Below are 22,735 nucleotides of genomic sequence, written 5' to 3'. Positions count from 1 at the left end.
CAGTGATGCGTTCTTTGTGTTATTTTTGTATCTTCCTTTAGCAATGTCATGGAAAAGATTACGGGAGTGCAGCGTCTCTAGTTTGTGAGCTTGGCACTAGCACAGCATAAGCTGCGTGGGTCAGAAAGTGCCGGGAGGAGATTGGATGTGTTGGTAGAACCGTAGGAGCATCAGTCAGGAGCTTCCCTCAGCCAAGCAAATAGGAGAATAGCTGCCATGCTTTCCTCTCCTGATGCTTAGCATTAGATGCCTGTGGGGAGAAGGTTTTTTAGATTACTACTAGGTATGTCCTGACAGAATTTCACGTATCTGAAATATGAGTGCATTCCCTAACAAAGGCCTTTCATAGCACACTGGGAGTGAAACAAAAAGAAGCCCATTCTTATTGTTCGATGTGAAAGTGCTCGAGAACAAGGAGACGCCCAATTGCTTTTTGCCATTACCATGTTGTTTCTTTGCTACCTCTAACACATTACTAAAAATGATGTTTGGGTCCCCTACACGACTGCATGTACAACCAAAATTTACCCAAACACATTATTTCTACCACCACACGAGGTCACTTAATCACATAATTGTCTCCAAAGTGGTTTGGATTGTGCTCGTGAGGGCTTCCTGCCAGCTGGACTCTCCCACCAACAACTGACACCTGGAGGTTCAGTATGTTTGTCAGACTTGATGATCTTTAGGGACTCTTTTCAACCAAAAAGATTCTATGATTCTGTGTCCCAGAGCAGAACTCTTAGCCCAGGCCTGGGGTTACGGTTAGGACTAGGACTAAGGTAAACAGTGCGAAGTAGGAAACCTATGTGTGTTAGATCAGTGCCTAGGCATGGTTTATTCCAGAGTCATAGCTTGCTGTTATGCCCCCTTTTTTCCCCCTTGGAATGCCATGAACTGGACATAACTGTTCCACTTGCAACACCTTTGCTTGGATCACAGGTGGAGTGACAGGTGGGGTGCACATCAAGTGCTGCCAAAGGGGATCTGGAAGAGAAGGAAAACAGTCAGTTTTCTGTTCTGCTTGTGGCTTGGTAGGTTGGCTTCATGCTGTAACACTGATATTCTTGACAGCCACTGTTTACATTCTGTCACAGTGGGTAGAGAAGGGAATGGTGAGTTGTGACCCCTTTGCTCCTGTTTTGACTTTGAAACAGACAGTAAAGTAATGGTGTCCTATTCTGATCACACCTAATCACCTAAAATGTCATCCCCTCTTTTCAGGGCATAACATGGGTGGAGACAACTGTGTGGGGAGAGAACTGAGTGGCTGCTGAAAGCCTGTCGCTAAGCTGGATATTGATTGTCTTGTAAGTCAGCGAGTGGATAATCAGAAAATCTCCATTGGCTTGTCTGCAAAACAAAACACTGTGTATATAGGTGCTCCTCTAACAGAAAAAGTGAATGGATTTAAAGCAGAGGGATTTTCTCAGTTGAATCAGGTGCAGGGAGTAGAAGTTCAGAAGAAAGTATATGAGGCTGTTCAGTAAGCATAAATTCCAGGAAGGCGACTTTAATTATGCTCTGGCTGTGTTCAGTGAAGAACAGAACCTGTATCCGTGCTGTGACTTACTTCCTGCTCAAATCATTGAACTATGACTGCAGCTACAGCAGTCCCTAGTTCAAGTTTTGACACTGTCAGGGTTTGGTCAGGAGAAAGTCCACGCTGGTGATGTGCCTCTCATCCTCTGAACAGGAAATGTTGCTGCTAACAGTGCAAGAGCCTGGTCCTCCCAAAACAGGGTGCATGGGTGCTTATGCTTCCCCCATGACTGAGCACCCTGCTCAGTCATGAAGAGACACCAGAGACCATCTAGCCAAGCTCCAGACTTGGCTGGAGAGGAGCATCTGTCAGCCCCTGCCGCTTAGCCGTACTCTCCTCCCTCTGCTCAAAGAGGTAAGTTCAGTTCAAAAGAGGGTAGGGCTTTTTAATACTGAGGGATTTTTGTAACTCCTGTAGACAGGTTTTGCTCCCAGCTAAGCCGGTAGTTACTGTCTGCTAGCTAAGATGTATTGTCTGTACACATGGTTGCACTGGGCTACGGTCACAGTTCAAGACAGTTTTTCAGCCACTTGTCTTGGGGTGACAGCCTCTGCAAGTACTGCCAGGCGTACAGCATGAGCAGGCAGAGGTGCCGAGACAAAAACAGTGGCACATTTTCATGCACTGTCATTGGAGTTAATTCTAGTTAGGTTAAAGTGGCCATGACAAATGCAAAGGGTGCATTTGTGGCTTCAGAGCAATAAAACAGAAAAAAAGAGCAACTTGCATATATGTTCTCCTCCTACCATTCCTCCCCTTCTTAAGTTATATACTGTGTAGGTGCTCTTCCAAATAAAAAACTAATAGAGAGGAAAACATAGCATTTCACTGGGCAATCTTTTGTCAGCATTAATTCAGATATATACAAGAAGTAAAAAGAGACACTTAGCAGTGGCTGTTGACCATGCTGAAGTTAATGGAAATGAAATAAGCTGCCAAATGCATTGTCATCTTCTTCCTTGTTGCCCAAATCCCCTTCTAAAACAAACTTCCATGGATACCTATGCAAATGGTTTTGGCTTTCATCATGTTTTAGAAATGTGAGAACTCTGCTGCTTCTGCAGAGCTGAGCTTAGATACAGAAAAGCAAAAACATTGTCATACCAGAAATCTCATTTAAATCATACATGAGGATTAGAAATAGCCTGGAAGCACATTGTGCTCAGTGTTGTGTCCTATAGACCTCTAACACTCCTGCCCCGGTACCAAGAATTTACCCCATATGTACAAATGAGAGGGAAGGGGTCAACATTCCAGTTATTGAAAAATAGCAGTTTGTCTGCAACAGTGGGAAGAGTTCTGTCTGTGAACCACAAGTAGTGTTAGGGCAAGATTAGGCAACAAAGGGAAAGATACAGGAGACACAACTCTGTAGGAAACCCCATGTCACTAATTCCCGGGCTTACAGAGGTATTCATGTTGTATGAAACTAAAACTAATTTGGAAAAAAAAAAAAAAAGATTTAATGAATCTTTCCTCTAAAGCATCTTTGAATAAGAACAGAGCTGCTGAGGCTCTCAAATTCATATATTGCACTAAAAAGGGCTCAGGAAGTTTTCATTTAAATTATTTTTATGTCAGTGTTTGGGATTTTTTTTTCTTTTAAAAAGGTTTATAGATGTATCAGTTGACTTGATATGAATGACACTTTTTTATTACTAATATGCAGAGGGATTCAAGATTTATCCATCTCACCCCTGATTAGTATCTGTAAACATTTTAAAGCCTTCTGCAGCACCATTCTGCTCTGTCAAATCTTCTGACAGTCTGTCCTGCTGATTTAGCACAATTTCACCACATGAGATATGGCAGTGATCCCGGGGACTTAAATGAGTGAGAGAAATGGTTTATAGAATACTTTCTTGAAAAGCATCTAAAGCAAGAGAATTGCCTGAAGTTTGGTGTATTTAGTTTCAGATTGACGTACTGACAGATTTGTTCCCTAGTCACGTGCTAATGGTTTTGGAATGAGAATCACTTGCTCCTGGATGCTTCCACCAAAGCAGCATGTGCAAAATCAACTTCACAAAACTCAGTGAGATACCATATGGAAAAAGAAAGTGATATTTATTTTAAACAAAGTTGATTTCAGTCACTGACACATTGTGTTATAGATATCACTCCCTTGCACTCCCACACCATGTACTTAGAAGCATCAAGACACGTGTGATACTTTCATACCCACTTTTCTGTTAACGTTTCATTCAGGCCAAGTTTAGTATTTCTGCCACACGGTGAGTTAAATTGTACTAGCATACATTCCTGCCATTAGGTTACACTAGTGCACAGTGCACTTACCTTCTGTGTCTGCGGCTACTTTTAACTTTGGGGATTAAAAAGAGAAAGCAGGAAATTGTAAAGCCACGCTCTGTTACATGCTGAACATTTCTGTAAGCTGTCAGCAGTGCTTACCAACCACCCCCTGGCATTGAGAGTAGAGCAGGAAAAATGTTTTGCTTTTTGTTTTACAGAACTATGGAAATTCATGGGGAGAAATGTCAGCTCATTTTGAGCTTCAGGTGGAAGTCTGGTAACTCTTTCACCCCAAAGACTAACCTATGCAATTTTCCCCATTGCTACTTTTGATTCCTCTGCCTGAGACTCAGAAATGGCTCTTCTGTATTAGCCACAAGTCAGCTAATGGCCATCTGTATTCAGTTTTGAGCCCCTCATCAAAAGAAGGTCATTGAAATACTAGAGAGAGTTCAGAGAAGGGTGACGAGGCTGGTGAGCAGACTGGAGCACAAGTCTGATGAGGAGCAGCTGAGGGAACTGGGGCTGTTTAACCTGGAGAAAAGGAGGCTGAGGGGAGACTTCATCACTCTCTATGACTACCTGAAAGGAGGTTGTAGCATGGAGGGTGTTGGTCTCTTCTCCCAAATAGCAAGTGATAGGACGAGAGGACAAGAGGAAATGGCCTCAAGTTGTGCCAGTGGAGGTTTAGATTGGATATGAGGAAAAAATTCTTCACGGAAAGGGTTGTCAGACATTGGAACAGGCTGCCCAGAGAAGTGGTGGAGTCACCATCCCTGGAGGTGTTTAAAAGCCGTTTAGGTGAGGTTCTTAAGGACATGGTTTAGTGCTAGAGTTAGGTTAGGTTATGGTTGGACTCGATGATCCTGAGGGTCTCTTCCAACCAAAATTATTCTATGATCTTTTCTTGGGCTAAGTCAGCTCCAATGACAGCCAAACAGCTTATGTGTTATGTTATGTTGTGTGATGTGATGTTATGCTATGTTGTTATGTTATTTGACTATGACTATTTAGTCTTCCTTAGAAATCCTGGGTACAAAACCAAAATGGTGCTCTCAGCCAGTGCCTCCCTGAATAAGTAACGTGTCCTTAGATAAAAATCCCAGCTCTCTGCTAAATGAGCTGATCTTAGCAAGATCTGTACCTGCAGGTTCAGCCTCGGAGGGAGCCGAGCCCAGGCATTAAGCCCGGCCGGGGCATTAAGACTGGTCCAGGCATTAAGCCCGGCCCAGCGTTAGGCGCGGCCTAGGCGTTAGGCCCGGGGTGGCCGCTGGGCGGCAGCGCTCCCCCTCCGCACGGCTCCGGCTGGGCGGGCGGATGCTTTGCCGCAACCCAGGACTCAGGGGCTCCCGTCTGGCTGCGACCAGAATACGAAGTCTTTTCAAGCAAGCGGACCTCTGCTGGAAGCTGAGAGGCTTTGTATGTTTCATCTGTTTATTCTGTGTGCAGATTAGAATTCGGGAAGGACTAACAGAGTGGCTAGCATACTTTGGAAGTCCCCAGATTTTATGGAAAGTGGACACCTTCCAAAGACAATAACTCACCATTTCCAGAGCTTTGGCTTCCCATGCCTCACTGGTTTCTGTCTCAGCAGGAAATAACTTTACCAAGGGACAGAGGGGACTGAACAAGCATCTATTGGGAAAAAAAAAAAAGGCTGAGTATTATGTTGTAAATACTTGTGCTTATTAAACTATCCTTTGATGGAGTTTAGAGGCAAAAGATAGCACACAACTGGGGTTGAACATAAAATTGCCAAGCAAAGAATAGCAAGCAGTTCCTGGTTGCTCTGAAATCTGCATCAAATTAAAAGTGATTCCTCCCTTGCAAAGGAAATGATGCTGAGCGTGAACTCTTTGAGAACACACACAGTTTGGAGAAAGCCTACTGAGATACCTTGGTTGTAACACAGAGTCAGCCTGCCTGGCACATGACTGGCAAAAGAATTGGGAGGGCAACATCTGGGGAGGTGATGCGGGGCTGGGAACATCTGTTTGGCCAGCAGTGTTACTTATGGGAATGTCAGGGAAGCAGGCAGTGAAATAATAAATGGCTGGTCCCTATAAGTGAGTATGACACTTGCCCTCCAGACCCATGTGTGAGAGCAACCACCACGACACTGGGTTTGTACCCATGAGAAAAGAGCGAGAACAGAATCGCTGGTCTTCATGATTTCCTCACGTGGACATACAGGATTAAAAATGATTGCATCTTGCTCTTTCAATAACAGCTTTCTGGCAGAGACAGAAGCAATGATGTTTTATACTGTGATATCAAACAGTGATATCAAACAGTGCCCTTGCTCCTCCACTCCTACTCTTCCTCACCAAAACACTAAAATATCAGGGAAATCAACTCCTAGCATCTTCTGTCTCACTGAAGCCAGTGATTATGTTTAGCTCTAAACCACAGTCCAAATACAATATCTGATATTGTCAAAGATTTTGGTTATTCACATTTGAGAGGAAAGTGGTTGATTCAGGCCCATCTTTAGTGAATAATCTATTACCAGATGCCTGGGATAGTTAGACATACCAGATGCATAATTATGTACATCAGTGCAGTATTAGGTTGTTAGTCATTTTGCTTTATGGTGAAATACAAAGAAGTTTCTGGTTTTAATTAGCTTTTCCATTACCTGTTCTCAGTAAGCAAATTGCTTTCTGTTTTTAGTAGAAATTTGCACGTGTCTTCACCTTCCACACAATCTAGTTACCCAGCCTGCTTTAATGTATCCTGCAACTAATAAATGAGCAGCTGCCATGGCTACTGTAGTCATACAAATACAAAGAAAAGTCCTTCAGATTTAAGGAGTGGCTGGAGGCAGGTAATTAACCACGGTTTCACTCTTCACACAAAAAGCACGCAGAAAGAAATGCACCAGGCTTCCCTATGGGTTTTGCTTTTACAGGCACGTACTTCAAGGATTTCAACATCACTGCCATTTCTGGGTACAGAGACAGAGTAAGAAAGAGCAAGGCTAAGTGCTACTATGCACAACAGAATCCTCTCTAGCAAATCCAGTTATAATTAAGCTGGTGATAATAAAGGGGTCTTAAAAATAATAGCAGATTCATCTTTGGCAAACTTCCTCTCCTGCTTCCCTTCCCCCATTTTCAGGCTTTTCTCCTTCGCTTTATTCTCTCCACTGCTTCAAGAAAAGCACCTCTAATGCGTTCAGGAGTGGGAGGGTGTACAGCAAAAGATTTTGCAATTTTTCTGAGCTCTTGGCTTTTTTCATATCGATGCATTGTCGTTTATGCATCTTAATATGCTAATCCTATATTTTTAAAGAATCCCTGATGTTATAGAGCTATTAAAACCACTTTTTTAACATGCAGGGTAAACCACATTCTCCTATGTAACAGATTACTATTTATCTGTCAGCTCACAGTAAGAAGTCTGATTTCTGCCCACCGACTTCACTGGGAAGTTCTCAGTTGCCTATAATGAGGGTAAAATTGGGTCCAAGAGCATTAAATTATATCTTCTCCAGCACAGAAGAGCATACCCAGGCTTTCAGCCATATCACTCTATTTGCAAACACCAGTTAACTTCTTTTTTGGTCTCACTGAGCCACGACAACATAATAGTCTCTTAGAGCTATAGATTGAATTTCAGGACAGAAATTGCGGCTACCAGCTAGTTTGAATTCTTGTAGAGAGAGGCAAAAATCGAGCCAAGAACTTGCTGCAAACTTGTACGTCTTCGTCGAGCTGTAGGCCAAGAATCGCAGCCTCTTTGTCTCAATAACCAAAGTAAAGAACCAAACCCCAAACCAGAAAAGCTACTGATATTGGTTTATTGGAGATTTTCTCTTCTTATCTCTTATGACTTATTCAGAGCTTACTCTTCCTTATTTCACTTGTCTCTGAAATTCAAATAATTAATGGTTGCTCTTTAAAGGAAAACAATTTTAAGTTGCTATAAAATTAATCTGAAGCTGAAGTTGCATTTTCATTCATACTTTTACTGTTCATCTAGTGTATTTTAAAGTCTTTGGGGCTTTGGGCCAAGCATTGGTATAAATCAGGATAAATACTTGGCTGACTTACTTGGGTGTCTTCCTTCAGCAATCTGTTTCTAGCTCACAGTTTAGCTTTCTTTGCAGCTGGGATACCTGCTGCTTTTCCTGCCAGCTTGTTTGTGTGTGGTGGGGTTTTTTTGTTTTGGTTTGTTTGGTATTTGTTGTGTTTTTGTTTCGGTTTAGGGGTTTTTGATTGTTTGTTTGTTTTGTGGTTTTTGTTGGTTTTGTTTTGTTTGTGGTTGGTTGGTTGGTTGGTTTTTCTTTTACATCTTCTTTCTGAAACTAAAAGTATCTTGGTGCAGCAGTCTAACATCTTACTTTGTGATTCCTCAACACTATTTCCAGTCAAGAGTTTTCAAGCTTCTTTGGCTTCTGCTTGTGCGATCCACCCGTTTTTTGAAAATGCTGTTTATTGCCTAAGTTATGTAGTTCTCTATAATTCATTTTCTGAGACAACAAATAAGAGTGTGCTGGTAACTGCTAGTATTGACTGACAGTGCTATTTGTGCCTAGGCTGCTTATCTGTTGACTTCAGTGAGGCTGCTAATGAAGGTCTGCAGTCCTCCGCAGGACAGTATGTGCGTTTCCTTCTTATAGAGGTCCATCTTTTAAAAATCCCTCATCTCTGTCCTCTCCCCATACCCCTCCTGATGCTCCAACCGTGCTTTCTGCGGCCTTGTGCTTAAGGCATGTTTGAACCTTGCATAGTGCCCAACTGGAGAGGAGGGAGATAGTGGTGACAGCCAGTTCTCACAGCCAGCTGGGGAACTGAGTCCTCAACTAGAGAGGGAGAATCAGCTCTTGTCCTTGATCTCCACCATCCCCTTCTACACCAGCATCAACAGTGGGAACCAGCTCTGTAGCTGGTTAGAAACTGCAGCTGACTTAGACTGACTTGATGCCTCCAGAGAGGTTCAGTTCTAGGTGTCCTCTGGGCTTCTGCAGTCTTTAAAAAAGGCTGAATAGGATATTCTTTTTGTCCTTCTGTTGCTTTTAACTTATTTGTGTCTCTTTTAAACTTGGGGACAGTATTCAGGTAACAAGTAAAGTGAAATAGTCCCCTTAGCATCTTCGGAAAATAATACTTTGCAGAGCAGCAGGGAGCAACCTAGAGGGGAAAATATTTCCCATGGGATTTGAATCTTTTGGGCTGATTGTGTTTGCAGCCCTAGATCATTTAGAGAATCTCAGCACATGCGCTGCAGACCGCCAGAAAAAAAAAATGCAAAATGAGGAACTAAACAACTGATATTTACTGTAGTACATCCACTGGATGACCAATATAGTCACTTTGAAAAACATCATATCACAACTCATCCTGGTCAAAATCTGAGTAGTGAAAGAACAGTGAGAGTGAGCTTGGGAAAGGAATCACATCCTAGCATGCAGCACAGCGCTCCGTGCTGCAACCTCGCTCCAGCTATGAGAGTGGAAAGAGACTTTAGACTCCTCTTGGGCCGTAATTTTGCTGTGAAGCAAACTGATGGCAAAAATGGACCTGTTGGAGAAGGTCCAGAAGAGGGCCACAAAAATTGTCAGAAGGCTGGTATACTTCTCCTGTGAGGCCGGGCTGAGGGAGTTGGGGTTGTTCAGCTGGAGAAGAGAAGGCTCTGGGGAGACCTTACTGTGTCCTTTCAGTACTTAAAAGGGGCCTGTAAGAAAAAGATGGGGACAGACTTTTTAACAGGACCTGTTACAATAGGACAAGCGGTCATGGTTTTAAACTAAAAGCGGGGAGATTCAGGATACACATGAGGAAGAAATTTTTTACAATGAGGGTAGTGAAACACTGACCCAGGTTGCCCAGAGAGGTGGTAGATGCCCCATCCCTGGAGACATTCAAGGCCAGGCTGGATGGGGCTCTGAGCAACCTGATCTAGTTGAAGATGTCCCTGCTCATGGCAGGGGGGTTGGACTCAATGGCCTTTGAAGGTCCCTTCCAACTCAAATTATTCTATGATTAACAAATGTGCCTTTGTAAGGAAATGACCCTTCTTTGCATCACAAAGCCATGCACAATCCTTGCCCTTGTGCTCTTTGAATACAAGGACAGCTTTTGCCTTGTGCAAGGGCAATGTTGACCATCTCAATACATTTGCAAAGGAGCAAGGCACAGGCAAGACCCACTCTCCTCCATGTGCTGCAGCTCAGCTGGTACAGCAGCACTGTATGAAGAAAACGTATTTTCTTCCGTCAGTAAAAAGCCCATTGCATTAGAAGCAGCAGGATGAATTCTGCTGTGCTGCCATTTTAAACTAATTCTATATTGGGGTATACACAAGATAATTTTACCACAAGATTTTTCATTCCCACCCTGCAGAAGATTCTATTTTCCAGCTGCTGCAAAATATCATGAGCTGATACTGTAATGAACTCTCTCATGTAAGAATTGCCTCATTACCATTAAATGTTGCCAGCTCTTAGATTTGTGTTCTGCTTCATAAATTCCAAAAAGCAGCTCAATGTATTTAGGAGCTATCTCGCTGTTTTAAAAGGAACCAGAGTCTATTCCAGGACCCAAGCCAGATCCCTCACAGTTTAAATGAAGATAGATTGCCATGAGCTTATTTCAAAAGATGAAGAAAAAGTTTTTGCAGAGCAATTTCCTTCTTTTTTTCTTTTTTTTTTCCTTTTTTTTTTCTTTTAAGGAACAAGAACTTGTGCTTTTTGTGTTTTTGAAGAACAGCGAATAAGCCCAGCAAAATTACACTATTATATGTGCCCATTAGTCAAGTATTAACATTATAATAAATTTTTTCCCTTGGCAGAAGGCAATAAAGGGCCAGAATCCATTCCCCCTGGTTCTACACACCAACTCCATAGGGCTCAATTCACTCCAAACCAAGGTGGAGCTGCTTTGTAGAGATTAATGATGAGGTGTGAAGGATTTCTCCCTTTGGCTGTTTATTTGAATATAATCCAGGTCAATGTTGACCACTTTAGGTCAGCTCTGTGTTGCCTGACTTCTGTAAAACAATGAGAATCTCTTCTAAATCATGATAGGTAGTTACTGCAACTTTTCACTTTTATTGGCAGCCTGAAGTACTGAATAGGAAAAAGAGGCAATTTTCTTTTCTTACCTAGAAAGGTATAGGCAGAGCAGCACAGCAAATGTATACTGTTATTCATGTTGCATATGCCCAGAAGAAATAGAATGGAATTTGCTACAGACTGTAAAAGCACTTCAGAAAAATAAATCTGCCAAGGAGAACGTCAGGTTTGAACTGTGTATCTTCCAAAGATCTGGGAAATCTGCCTGGGCAACACAAGATGTTGGATCTTTGTGAACGGTGTTACACGCATGGTGGATTTAACTTATAAATCTTTCCAAAAGGAGCTGGAGAATGGAAAAAAACTATAATGTAGTTGGGCATTTGTCAATTTCCGTTAAAAACTGGCTGCTTCCAGCATGTCCAGCAAGATTTAAGCAGATGAAAGGGTCAACTAAACAATGATAGTATATGTACATAAATTAAGACATGAGAGCTTCCAGTAATTTGTTTTATCTATTAAAATGCTGCAGTGACTTTGACTTTGAGAAAGGAAGTGCCTGAGAAGGATCAGAACACAGTATCCCATGGCAAACAACCAAAACTGGATGAGTTCAAAGATGCAAGAGGATATGTATTAGTCTGTTCAAGGGGGAGCATGCAGCTGTGTTCTAATAAAAAGAAATAATTGAATTTATCTCCTAGGGCTATTTCCTTCATAATCTATGCAAGAGAGCACTTTTTAAATGCTGTGACTTCTTTTTTTCTTTTCCTAATGTCAAAACAAGACCTAGTGTCAAGAACCCCTTATTTTCCAGCTTTACCCCTCACATTTGGCTATTAGTGTGATCATGACATAGGATCCCTCCTGTACTGCTCCTGGAGAACTGCAAAAGTGGTCAGGACTGCAGACCAGCCTGGAAGGCCACGGCTGGGCCTGGACCACTACAGAGAGGGAAAGCGCCAGGTCTGACATGACAGTGCTGGGAGAAACTTCTAGTCGAGTTAATGCTTGCACCAGCAAAGCATTGGACTCTATGCAGGGACTTCTTTTATTATCTAAACCCAAAATGCAATTTTACTTGTCATGTCCTGACAAGAAGTAGTGCACATACAGCACACTGAAATTCCAAGTGAAGGTTTATAAAAAATTCAACCATTGTACCCTATTCAGCCATCTCTCGATGTTCTTCGTAATTGAAAAAAAGTGAGTTTTCTTCCACTTTTTCCTCAGAAAACCTACTAACAATTAGCATTTCTTATTGCAAGAAGGGCTTAAAAATTTGGCATCTGAACATCCTCGCTTTATGGCATGGTGTACCTGAGCAAAAATTTACCCACACACTTCACAAGAGCAAAATCCATGGAAGGAACAGTTTTAGTACTTTGAAGTGCTATTTGTGCTGTCAGTTCTCCTTCCATACATGGTTTTAAACCAGGGATTTAAATTAGGCACTGACATTAATTACTCTCAAACTAATCAGTGAATCAATTCCAAATCAGCCAGTCAGTGTTGATACAAGATTTGCTGCACGTATACTCCCAAATTATATTTGCACAGTATTTTATTACAAATATATTAAAAAAAATGCAGTTGTCAATTATGAATGAAATTAAACCAGGATAAACTGAAGAACAAAACTGGTGTATATACCCTCAGCAACCTGTCAGTATGGACAAATCTACCCATGAGTTGATGTCTAGTACTTATTTACTAGATCTTCTAGTAAATAATGAATCACGCTTTCTTTCTGCAAACAACAGGAACTGTGTTCATCATTTGAGATTCTTTACACTATTAAGAGCTTGGCAGGGAGTTCGAAACTCAGCCGAAGAAAATATTCAGGAGATCCTATATACTTTATATTCAGATTCCATGCTGTTCTTTCATACATGTGCCTTCTTATTTTAACAGAAAGTTTTTGTAATTTTGTATTAGGCAGTAAAGTCATACTTGTCTCATTCTTTGGGGCATTTACACACCGTAAGTATTCTGAAATAAGATCTGAGTAACAGGAATCATAGAGTAGTTTGGGTTGGAAGGGACCTTTAAAGATCATCTAGTTCCAACCCCACTGCAATGAGCAGGGACATCTTGAACTAAGATCAGGTTGCTCAGAGCCCCATTCAGCCTGGCCTTGAATGTCTGCAGGGATGGGGCATCCAGAACTTCTCTGGGCAACCAGTGGCAGCGCCTCACTGCCCTCACCACAATAAATTTCTTCTTTATATCCAGTCTAAATCTCTTTTTCACTTTAAACCCTTGCCCCTTGTCCTATCACTACAGGAAGACTGGAATCTGTGTGTAATGCACACAGTTTGTTGTGTACTTGAGAAAGCAAGACATTTTCATTAGTGCTGTTACACTTTCACAGCTTCTGGAGCTGATGTGCCAAGGTGTAAATTTCTTCTCAGGAGCAAGTCTGGCTCAACGTGGGTGCTAAAAGAACCCGTGCCAAAACAAGGGAAGAAATATGAAAGTTGTAGGTGTGAAGAGCAAACAACTAAATCCTAAGCGACTGGAGACTGTGAGTACAAAATAATCCTATACCTCCTCTGAAGACAGCAACACACAGAAATATGTAACTAAAGCTAGTTACTTTCTAGCCTCAACATGCTTAAAAAAATATTTCTATCATGTAGCCAGCAATAACAGGCCATTATCTGATGAAGATGGTGGTACCTTCATTATCTGATGAAGGTGGTGGTACCTTAAGAGCCTTACTGAGTGATGCAGAGCTGGGCCTGCAGGTTTACTTGAAAAATGCCAAAAGGCAAGGTATCCCTGTGTAGGAAGTAAGTTCCATATCCTCACTGGAAGAGTAGAGGACCGAAAAAGAGGGAAACAAAATCTCTACCATAAAAGGAGAAAATAATGAACTCTGAGGTTCAGAAACACAAAACAAAGTATTGATGGTGTACCCCTTTCTCCCAGTCCTTTTCTTTATCTGAAATATACCTTCAAAAGTTAAATACAGTGGATTGCTGAGGCAGGGAAAGAACTCAGGAGGAAAGGGTTTGTGTCCAGGCACAGACCTCATGCCTTTTCCTTGGAGCTGTAGGGGGAGGGTGGGCACAGAAGTGGGGGACAATGACACAGGCAGGGTTTTATTGCACTATGTCCTTTCAGCTTTGGCCACGGTAGTAGAGACCCTCTCACCTCACACTTTCAGTACAAGAGCCAGAGCCCTGCACACCCTGGAGCAGGTGTGGGTGTTTCAAGAAAGACAAGGACCATCATGTTCTTGCACATCCTAAAAATCTCCACGGGAACAGCCGGGTTTGGCTTTGGGTCTTGAAATTATAGGTGGGCTGCTTAAAGTAAAGCTATTCATTAACTGTATAATTCCTTTCTAGAACTAATTTATTCTTCTTCCTTTTTTATTTTTTAATTTTTCTTTCTTTTTTTCTTTCTCCAGTAGACACCTCTTCCTCTGTTTTTGTGGCACGAAGGTAACCTGCAGGGATAAATGGAAACTGAGTTTGTGCCCTTATTTCTAGAGTGATTTGGATTGGTGGTGTATCTCTGGAAAATACAGCCATCCTAGCTGCTAGGCAATGTAAATAATAATTTAGATAGTTTCCCCTTATTTATTGTGGACTTATTTTCTTTTTCTTAATCTAAACCTCAGTTTACACATATATACTAACGTAATGTGATGAAAACATAGATTTCTTCCAATAGTGACTTGTAAAAGTGATATAAAATTTAAAAGGATAAAAAGCAGTCTGGTACACTAAGGAATGTATATCTGCAACATATCTTCTTCATTGTTCTACCCTGTACTCTTCAACATGCAAGCTTTATTTTTCTGATTGAAAGACCTGCAGGAACACCACACCTGCACATGTGATTAGCTAAATCAAAGCAAATCTGAACATTAATTGAATAGAATCCTCTGAACTGGTAGACAGCCAAGTCAATTAAACAGTTATCCTGATAAGGAAAGACAAAAATGCTTCTGAAAAGAATTGCCATGGCATAAAATACCCACCAAAGTAAAACTACAGCAATAAGGAGATCATTCACAGCATTTCATTTTTCATTGCCATTTATTTCCTTATTATTACTGGAATCTCTGTTTGTGATGGAAGTGAAGTTTGGCATTTCACGCTGATTTAAGAGCTTGCTAATGCTTAACTCCCTGTGTCACTGAATGACTATATCCCTGTTAAGCAGTTTCACTGTCATTAAGTATAATTGTCCTAAATTAGCACCCATGGAGATGTCCTGGTTAAGACTATCCTAGATAAAGGGTTTGTACTGTACCAGCGAGTGTATACAAATAATATAATGGTAACGGAAAAAAAAGGCAAGCAAGCACAATAGCTAAGAGAAGGAATTTGTACTTGTTCTTTAGGACAGCAGGCAGGGAAGCATCTCCTCGCCAGCATCTCCTGGGACAGGGCAGATTGCTTTTCTCAGCTAAGTCAGCAAAATGGTCATGGTCTCTGGGCACTGCTATTTGATACAGGTGTTTCTCTAAAAGATGTTGTGACTGTAGCAGACCGAGGTTTGGCAGAATCCTGATTTTCAGAGTGCTCGGCTCTTTTGCGGAGTGCAAATTATCTGCAATGCTGGTGTTTCTCTGGCTTCCTCTGAGCACTGTGCACATGAACAGTTTGTCATACAAATTCTTCAAACGATCCTCTCAAGAATTAATTTTGGAAGAACACTTTTTCATTTTTGAGCTGTTATGCTTAATGTCTAATAAGCCTACGGCGTCAAGGCTACCATGATAATTCTGTAGGTCAGACATTTCTTATAAGGAGCGAGGAATAATTTAAAATGGTCATTAGGAGCAGCATGGTCTTGAAGACAGAAATTCTTTTCATTTTATCTACAACTGTAGTTAATTGTGTTACAGTATTCCTTCCAATTTAGTGCTTGTTTCTGGAGTTACTGGGTAGAATAACAAGCTGACATCTCTACTGTATCATATGCTTGACTACCAGTATGCAGAAAGTGGCCAAAGAACAATTTCAGATAACCAAGTGACATAATGCTTGAGGGAGTTCTCAGTGTAATTAATTGGCATCTGGGAACGTTAACCTGTTTGCTTAAGAAATATTTTTGGTTAATTGAGGTTCACAAGCTAAGGTTACACAGAATGCAAAGCAACCTTTGGTTCAGTCTTGAAGCTTTGCACTGAAGGGTATTTCAGAGAATTATTTGAAAAAATGTTTTTCATGTCTAATAATTTGCCTCTTAACCATCATGATTAGTGGCCATTTGCTTATCTTTCATCTTATATCCAGTAAGAAAATTATCTTCCTTTTTTATATAAAAGGAAGAGTAAGAGTTGGTCCTTACCTACACACAGAGAATCTCTGAATAACAAATCTTTGCTTCCACTAGTGCTGAAGCATGTTAAATTATTATTACTTCATATTCATATGCACACAAAAAAGAAACATATATTTTAAAACTGTACTGATATAGTCTATCTTTCACAGCCTGCTCCAGTCAAAGCACCAGGACTGTGTTAGATGGGAAGGAAGAATGAATTCCAGAAGGAGGAATCTCCAGTGATTGTGCCCCTTCCCAGCCTCTAGACATTCAAACCCAGGTGCCTGCAACCAAGAACTTCACAGCTGATTTTGACAATTAAGCAAAAAGACTAATGGACTTCCGCAGGTAAGCAGGCAGGATGAGCTATATTCTCTGGAGAGTTAATGTTTTGCTTTTATAGGACAATATTGCCTCCCAGAGATGACCGTTGATGCTACTTTTACTGCATCGTTACAGGAATAATATTACCATATAGCAAATTGCTTTTTCACCAGTAGCACGTACCTCCCACATACCACACCTTCATTTACTCTTCTTGGCAGCTCTACCGCGGCAGCGCACAGATCCCTGTGCTGGCTTGGCAAACCAGACGGGATGCCTGGGCTTGTGCTTAAGAGTAGAAGGCAGGTGTTGTAACATTTTGCCACACGATTTCATGTGCTAGTAACAGGAGCACGTGATCCCTAATTCCTGAGGTACAGCATCACTCTGACTCCCATGCCAAGCCTTTTCTGAACAGGCTCAGGCAGCTTCACAACTGCAAGTCCTTTTTCTCTGATACCTATAGATAGGGACTACAGTAATACTGTGAAAATGTCTTTTAGAGCTTGTGAGTAAAGAAGGATCTGGAAATGTAAAAGGCTGGTATCATAATGTCGTATAATGTCATAGTATCATATAATGCTAGTTCCTGGGTATTTGATTTAACATCCTTGTACCACAACATTTCTATAGACTTTTCAGGGGAGTTCTAAGTCATTAAAATTGTTTCAGGAGCTAATCACTTCCAATATTTCATTATTTAGTGTTTTGTTTTTAATTATTCCTTGTTTGATTCTCTTTGGAAATGAGTGTTCTTTCCTAGCAAAGATGAAAGAACATGGGTCATACATGGTTTTTCTATTCTTATTTTAATTTTCTTAAGAAATTGCTGAATGAACGAATCACAGGGGCCACAGTTTGACCAACAGATTACTCAATCAACTCAACCGACCACTAGATTGCTCCATATGTCGCTCAGGGAAGCTGTGTAATTTACATCTCTGAGTGTCTTTGGTTACAAAGCAAACACTTTGAGGAACAGCATAGACAAACGTTAAGACAGAGCAATAGTCTATGTCAATGTTTCTCAGCCTTTTTCAGTTGAAGAATAAGCCAAACTTTAAGCAAAGAAAGGTATATCTTATTTAATTTTGTCACAATTGTTTTATTGTGTAATTAACATCATGTGGGCTGAAATGGGATCGTTCATGCTTTAGGTTTTTTAGTGTGATTTTTATTAATTTCTCCGCTTATACTAATTTTTGGCTGTATATTTTGCTAACATTATGAGGTTTTAAATCATTCGGTAAATGTGCCGTCTAAGATCTTATGAGCCAGTGGTGAAAACCTGTTGAGAAGCATTGAACTAGGTAACTTCTGCAGGTCCTTTCTATCCATTTGCTTTACAACTCTTTTGATATCCTGACATTTGCAAGTAGGTGTTCCCCGGCACCCAACTTGCACCATTCACTCCAGAGTAGTAAGAGTGAGGATGTGAGATCTTCCTCTACATTCCTCTGGTCCTTTTACACTCAATGCTAAGCTACCAGGGCAAACAGAAATGTTTACTGCTGCTGTCTGCAGTTTGTTCATCCAAATCTCCTTCTTCCTATGGCCTTTCTTGTAGTAGCTGTTTGTCATTTTTCTAAAAGCAGCACATTTTGAGGCAAGGCATTTGTTTATAAATTCTCATTTACTTCTACCTGTTTTATTTCTGATGAAAGGTTTTGATTGGCAAAATGAAGTATAATCTGTTTAAAGGCCAGCCTAGATAGATACTGCTTTACAGCTAATATTTTATGAGGTTTTTGTGAACTCTCTGTCAGTATGAATGTCAGCATGGAAAACATATTTAATCTTCCTTCACAGCTGTTTTTATCAACCTTCTCCTCAATCATTAATAAACAGCTGATAAAGCTGTTAGGGGAACTTACCATGATGCATACTGACATTGGTTTGTCCAACCTGTCCCTTCTGTTACCTAGCAGAGGGTTAATGCTTTAAACTGGCCAGAGAGTTTGAGAAGACTTGGGAAAATTCAGGAGTGGTTATGCAGGTGGTAAGAGGTCTGACCTTAGCCCACCATCTCATGTGAAATAAGAAGAACAACTCATTGCAATGGAAGCAAGACCACTACTCTAATTTTGTGATTTGAGCTGAATTTTTTGATTTGTTAATTTTTATTAATAGCTCAGCTGCTCCAGATGGAAACTCTGACTCACAACCTGGGGGGATGTAGGTGAAAGCAAAGAACTCCACACCCACCTGCAAGCTCTGAAGGGAGACTGTAAGCGGGGTAACTTAGTAAATGCTATTCTGGACTAATGCTTTAAAAAGACAGGGCTGAAAACCTTGTCTCAGGAAAACTGAGAAAGGCATTTCCCTTATACTCAGTCCAATCAGAATTTCACGCTGAAGAGGGAGGAATGTAACTTCAGAGTGACTTCCCTGACAGTAGAGACCATATGCCCATGATTTACCTAGAAAGTTATTTTTCTAGTGCTGGGGAATTTCTGGTTTTCATTTCAGTCAAATTACTCTGTGGGTGTTGACAATATTTATTCATAACACATTGCTCTATAGCATAATCTTTGTTTGCTGTGTTTACCTGATGGAAGTGACTCAGTGGGACTGTTTTGCCATTGGATTAATGATATTTAAGATAAAGTGTTTGAATTGTCCTGTGGCTGGAAGAGCATGTGAGCATTGCTGATCGTTGTTCACTGTCGCCATTTTAGAACTTAAAAGGTACTGAGGGAGTGCTTCAGTTCTGAAAAATATACATATGTTTTTGAGTGAAATAGGATAGTACTCTAAGTGAACTTCTGTATAGGTGTTTGGGGACCTTGAAAATGATATCACAAGAGTCACAAGTGTTTTCCTGTGAATTTATGGCCATGTTCATAAATGGCATCCTATAGTATCCTCATGTAAACTCTTAGAAGCCTGACATGACTTTATTAGAGGTACTCTGGATTTACATTAGAGTAAATTCACTGGAAATTGTCCTCTGATACCTCCATTTTGAACATTCACGTTATTTTATAATTCAATAAGATAGTTATACAAAGAGGTATTGATGTTGGCTGTAGAAACTAAAGCCTTTTCTTTTCAGCCAAGGTGTGACATGTGCAGTGCTCTTGTAAAATGCCTGTTTTACCTTCTAGTGTATCTTCAGCTTTTGGTAGAGAGGATCACAGCTGAATCTAAGAATGGAAGTAAGGCTCGGTTTTCATGCTTTTCATGGAAAATGCATGTGGTAAACACTCCCGTTACAACTGTGCCTCATCTATGTTACATGTATGTACCTACTCATCGCTGGACAAAATACATGAGGTAATTCTGCAGCAGTGGCTGAAAGACGGAAGCAAGCACAGCCTGTAAGTTAATAGCAGACATTCAGAATGATTTGTTTTAAATGTTGAATAGCAGATGTAATTTGCAACTATTTAGTAGATGCTTAGAGCACTGCAGGTTTGTTTAATATCCCAGCTAGTCAGTGTAACCATTTTGTGGTTACTGAGTGGTTATTTACCAGGAAGATGGGGAAGCAACCAGAAGAACGAGTCCAGGTAGCAGGTTTGGGAGACAAACACGTCTCTTCTGTCTGTGTCCTACACCATATGTAGGAAAAGCTCAAATAGCTCAGTTACCAAGCCTTTAATAGTTAAAAAAGGACAGTCGATAGAATTTTTTTTTTAATATGGCTTTTTTATCATCAATATGCAATGAATCAGTGATGGCAAAATCCACTTTATAGAATACCAATGTTCACTTCATCATGGTGGCCATGAGGAGACTGACTGGGTACTGGGACTTAGAGAACCTCTTATTCTTAGGTGAGATTTGGCCTGTATTTCCAGCTGCTACAGCTTCATGTCTTGTAAGAGAACTCCTTGCAAATGCATTGGGTAAATTATGCACAAATATTCTACCTGAGACACAAAAATTATATAAAGACTGCTTTCCTTTTCACTAAATGTGCTTGTTTCTGTCCTCACAACCTTCTCCTATCTCACACAGTGCATGTATTTTATTTCCATTGACAGGCACTTTGTACACCCATTTAATCAAGGGAGTGAAACAATCCAGTATTGTTGAATCAATTCCTGATATAGTAAAAATAAATGCAGAGGTTTCTATATGCAGGCTGCCTAGGTGGTTAATTGAAAGTTTAGGCAAATGTTATTTTCTTGCACTGTTAATAATTTTTTGTTAAGTGTGTCATAATACGTTTATTTACTGATTCTAACATTGTATTGACAGCAGGGAGTACAGTGTGCTTTTTGTAAAGTCAGTCTGAAGACTGTTAGTTAAAGCAGAATCAAGGACTTATGAAGCAGATATGGACTTAGCTCCCATGAGGTGATAAGGGAAATTGCATTGAGACAACAGAGCAGGAGTTTAGCTTCCTCTCCTCTGGAATGGAGAGATATGAGAAGCAAAAGGGAATAGTAGTAAATCATGGGGTAATGGTATCAGATTATTTCATGGGGTGCTCTGGAAAAACAAATGGAAGGAGAATAATATTATGTCTTAAACATGTACTGTAAGCATCCATAGGGTGATTGAGCGACCTGTGTGCTGAATGTGGGCTTTAAATAGAAAAACGGGAAGAGAGGGGTGAGATGCCCTGTCAACTCCAGTAGTGTCACCACTAACTCCACTAGAAACCCTGTCCTGAAATGATCTCCTGAGAGCATGAAACATAACTCTTTATTCTCCCACCCCAAAATCATAGCAGCTCAAGAGCACTCAATAAATTGATTATTCTGTGTACAGGAAGCCCTTGAGGTGACTCTTGCAAGGAAAACCTTGTAATGGAGGCATGAGGAAAATGGAGGCTTTCTTTTTCATCACTGTTTTAAAGCCAGCAGAGCACCACTGGCATCAGCTTTCTGCATCAGATGGGGGAGTGGGTATCTTCTCTTACAAGACAAGTTGTTGGAGAGCAGGAACAGCCTGATGTTGCTTGGAGCAGCTCAAGATAGGCTGGACCTGTGCTGTATGCGATGCCTTAAGCTGGGCCCTATGGCATATATGCCCAGCTAGCACTGGCAACAAGCTCTCAGGAGTGCTGCTTGAAAACCACTCCTTCAATTGAGTGCATGTAATGCCAAGAAAAAATATTCAGGGATGGAGCAAATTCTCCTGCACTTCAAAAGGCAATGGAACAAAGGTGTAACAGTGCAGTATGCTAATCCCCAGCATGCACGTTCCCCTTGCAGAGACACAGGGAAAAGTCCCTGTGTTTGATACCAGCATCAGATGATGACAATCTGCTGATGTCCTGATCTGTCCCAGTTCTGCAATGTTACTTCTCAAGTTTTCTCCATAATCCATAGAGTTAGAGAGCATTTCTTAGTTATATGCTGCACTGAATAACCCAAATACAGTATTTGTATAGTAATTTTCTTTTCTGACTGGCAAATTGTGTATTGTTTTTCTATCATGAAAACTCAACTGAGCTGGAAACAGCATTTGTGTGTATTCAGTATCGTATTGATCAGAATGGGGAGAAAGCCAAGAGAAGGCCTTCTCCATAGAAACACAAGGCTACAGTGGGAATGCAGAGTCTTCTCTTGGTGATAAATGGCATGGACACTGTGACTGCTCTGCTTATTTAGTCTCTGGGGGCACCTCTATGCAATCAAATTTTTACTAACATGCCCTTTCCTTTTTAATCAGCTCAACATTTGGCCACCGGATTTTACAAAACCCAAACACATCACATCATTTCTTCCCAAGAGTCCTTTTACTAGTATCTCTAAGCCTGAAATGTTATATTTGCATGTGAACACAGTAGTATCAAATCATTCAAAGTGAGTGATAGTTCTATAGCTATACCAGATCAAGGTCTGTTCTCAGTTACCCATAAGAATTTAGCAGTTATTTAGATACATATATATGTAGTGTTTTGAATTTTAAAGAGATTCATAAAGGAATTCGATAGATGGAGGAAAGCTAGGAAGGAGAACTCATTGCTACAGAATGCTGTGGGCAGCAGCAGTTTATATGGGCTCTTAGAGGAATTAGACAAATTCATGAACAAAATATTTGTCTGGGCTGTTACACCTAAAGACACCACGTCTGGTGCAGGAAATCCTTGACCTGTAGAAGCTGATGAGAGGACCCTGGGGAAGCAACACTGTGTGCCTGCTCTGCTCTTGGTTCTTCATGCATTTCTACAGGCCATTGCAGGAAGGTCTCAATGGACATGTGCCCTGGCTGGGCATGGCTGCTCTTAGAAAATGCTTAAGGCAAACAGTGGGACCTACAAAGGGAACCTCCAGATCTCCTTGTGCTGTAACTTGTGGTACAAGAACATGACAATACTCGTTCTGTTTGGCAGAAATGGCTGAGGACAG

General features: G+C 40.9%; 1 long non-coding RNA gene across 1 annotated transcript; it reads left to right on the top strand.

Moving 5' to 3' along the window:
- Positions 1-1,229: 1,229 nt before the first annotated feature.
- LOC139827264 (uncharacterized) lies at positions 1,230-19,978 on the top strand. Its single transcript, XR_011737702.1, has 3 exons — positions 1,230-1,897; positions 16,271-16,451; positions 19,535-19,978. It is a non-coding gene; the product is annotated as an uncharacterized lncRNA (long non-coding RNA).
- Positions 19,979-22,735: the final 2,757 nt, after the last annotated feature.

The sequence above is a fragment of the Patagioenas fasciata genome, chromosome 2 (genome assembly GCF_037038585.1).
Source record: "Patagioenas fasciata isolate bPatFas1 chromosome 2, bPatFas1.hap1, whole genome shotgun sequence".
In the NCBI taxonomy this organism is placed as follows: Eukaryota; Metazoa; Chordata; class Aves; order Columbiformes; family Columbidae; genus Patagioenas; species Patagioenas fasciata.
This window is presented reverse-complemented; position numbering and strand designations above follow the sequence as displayed.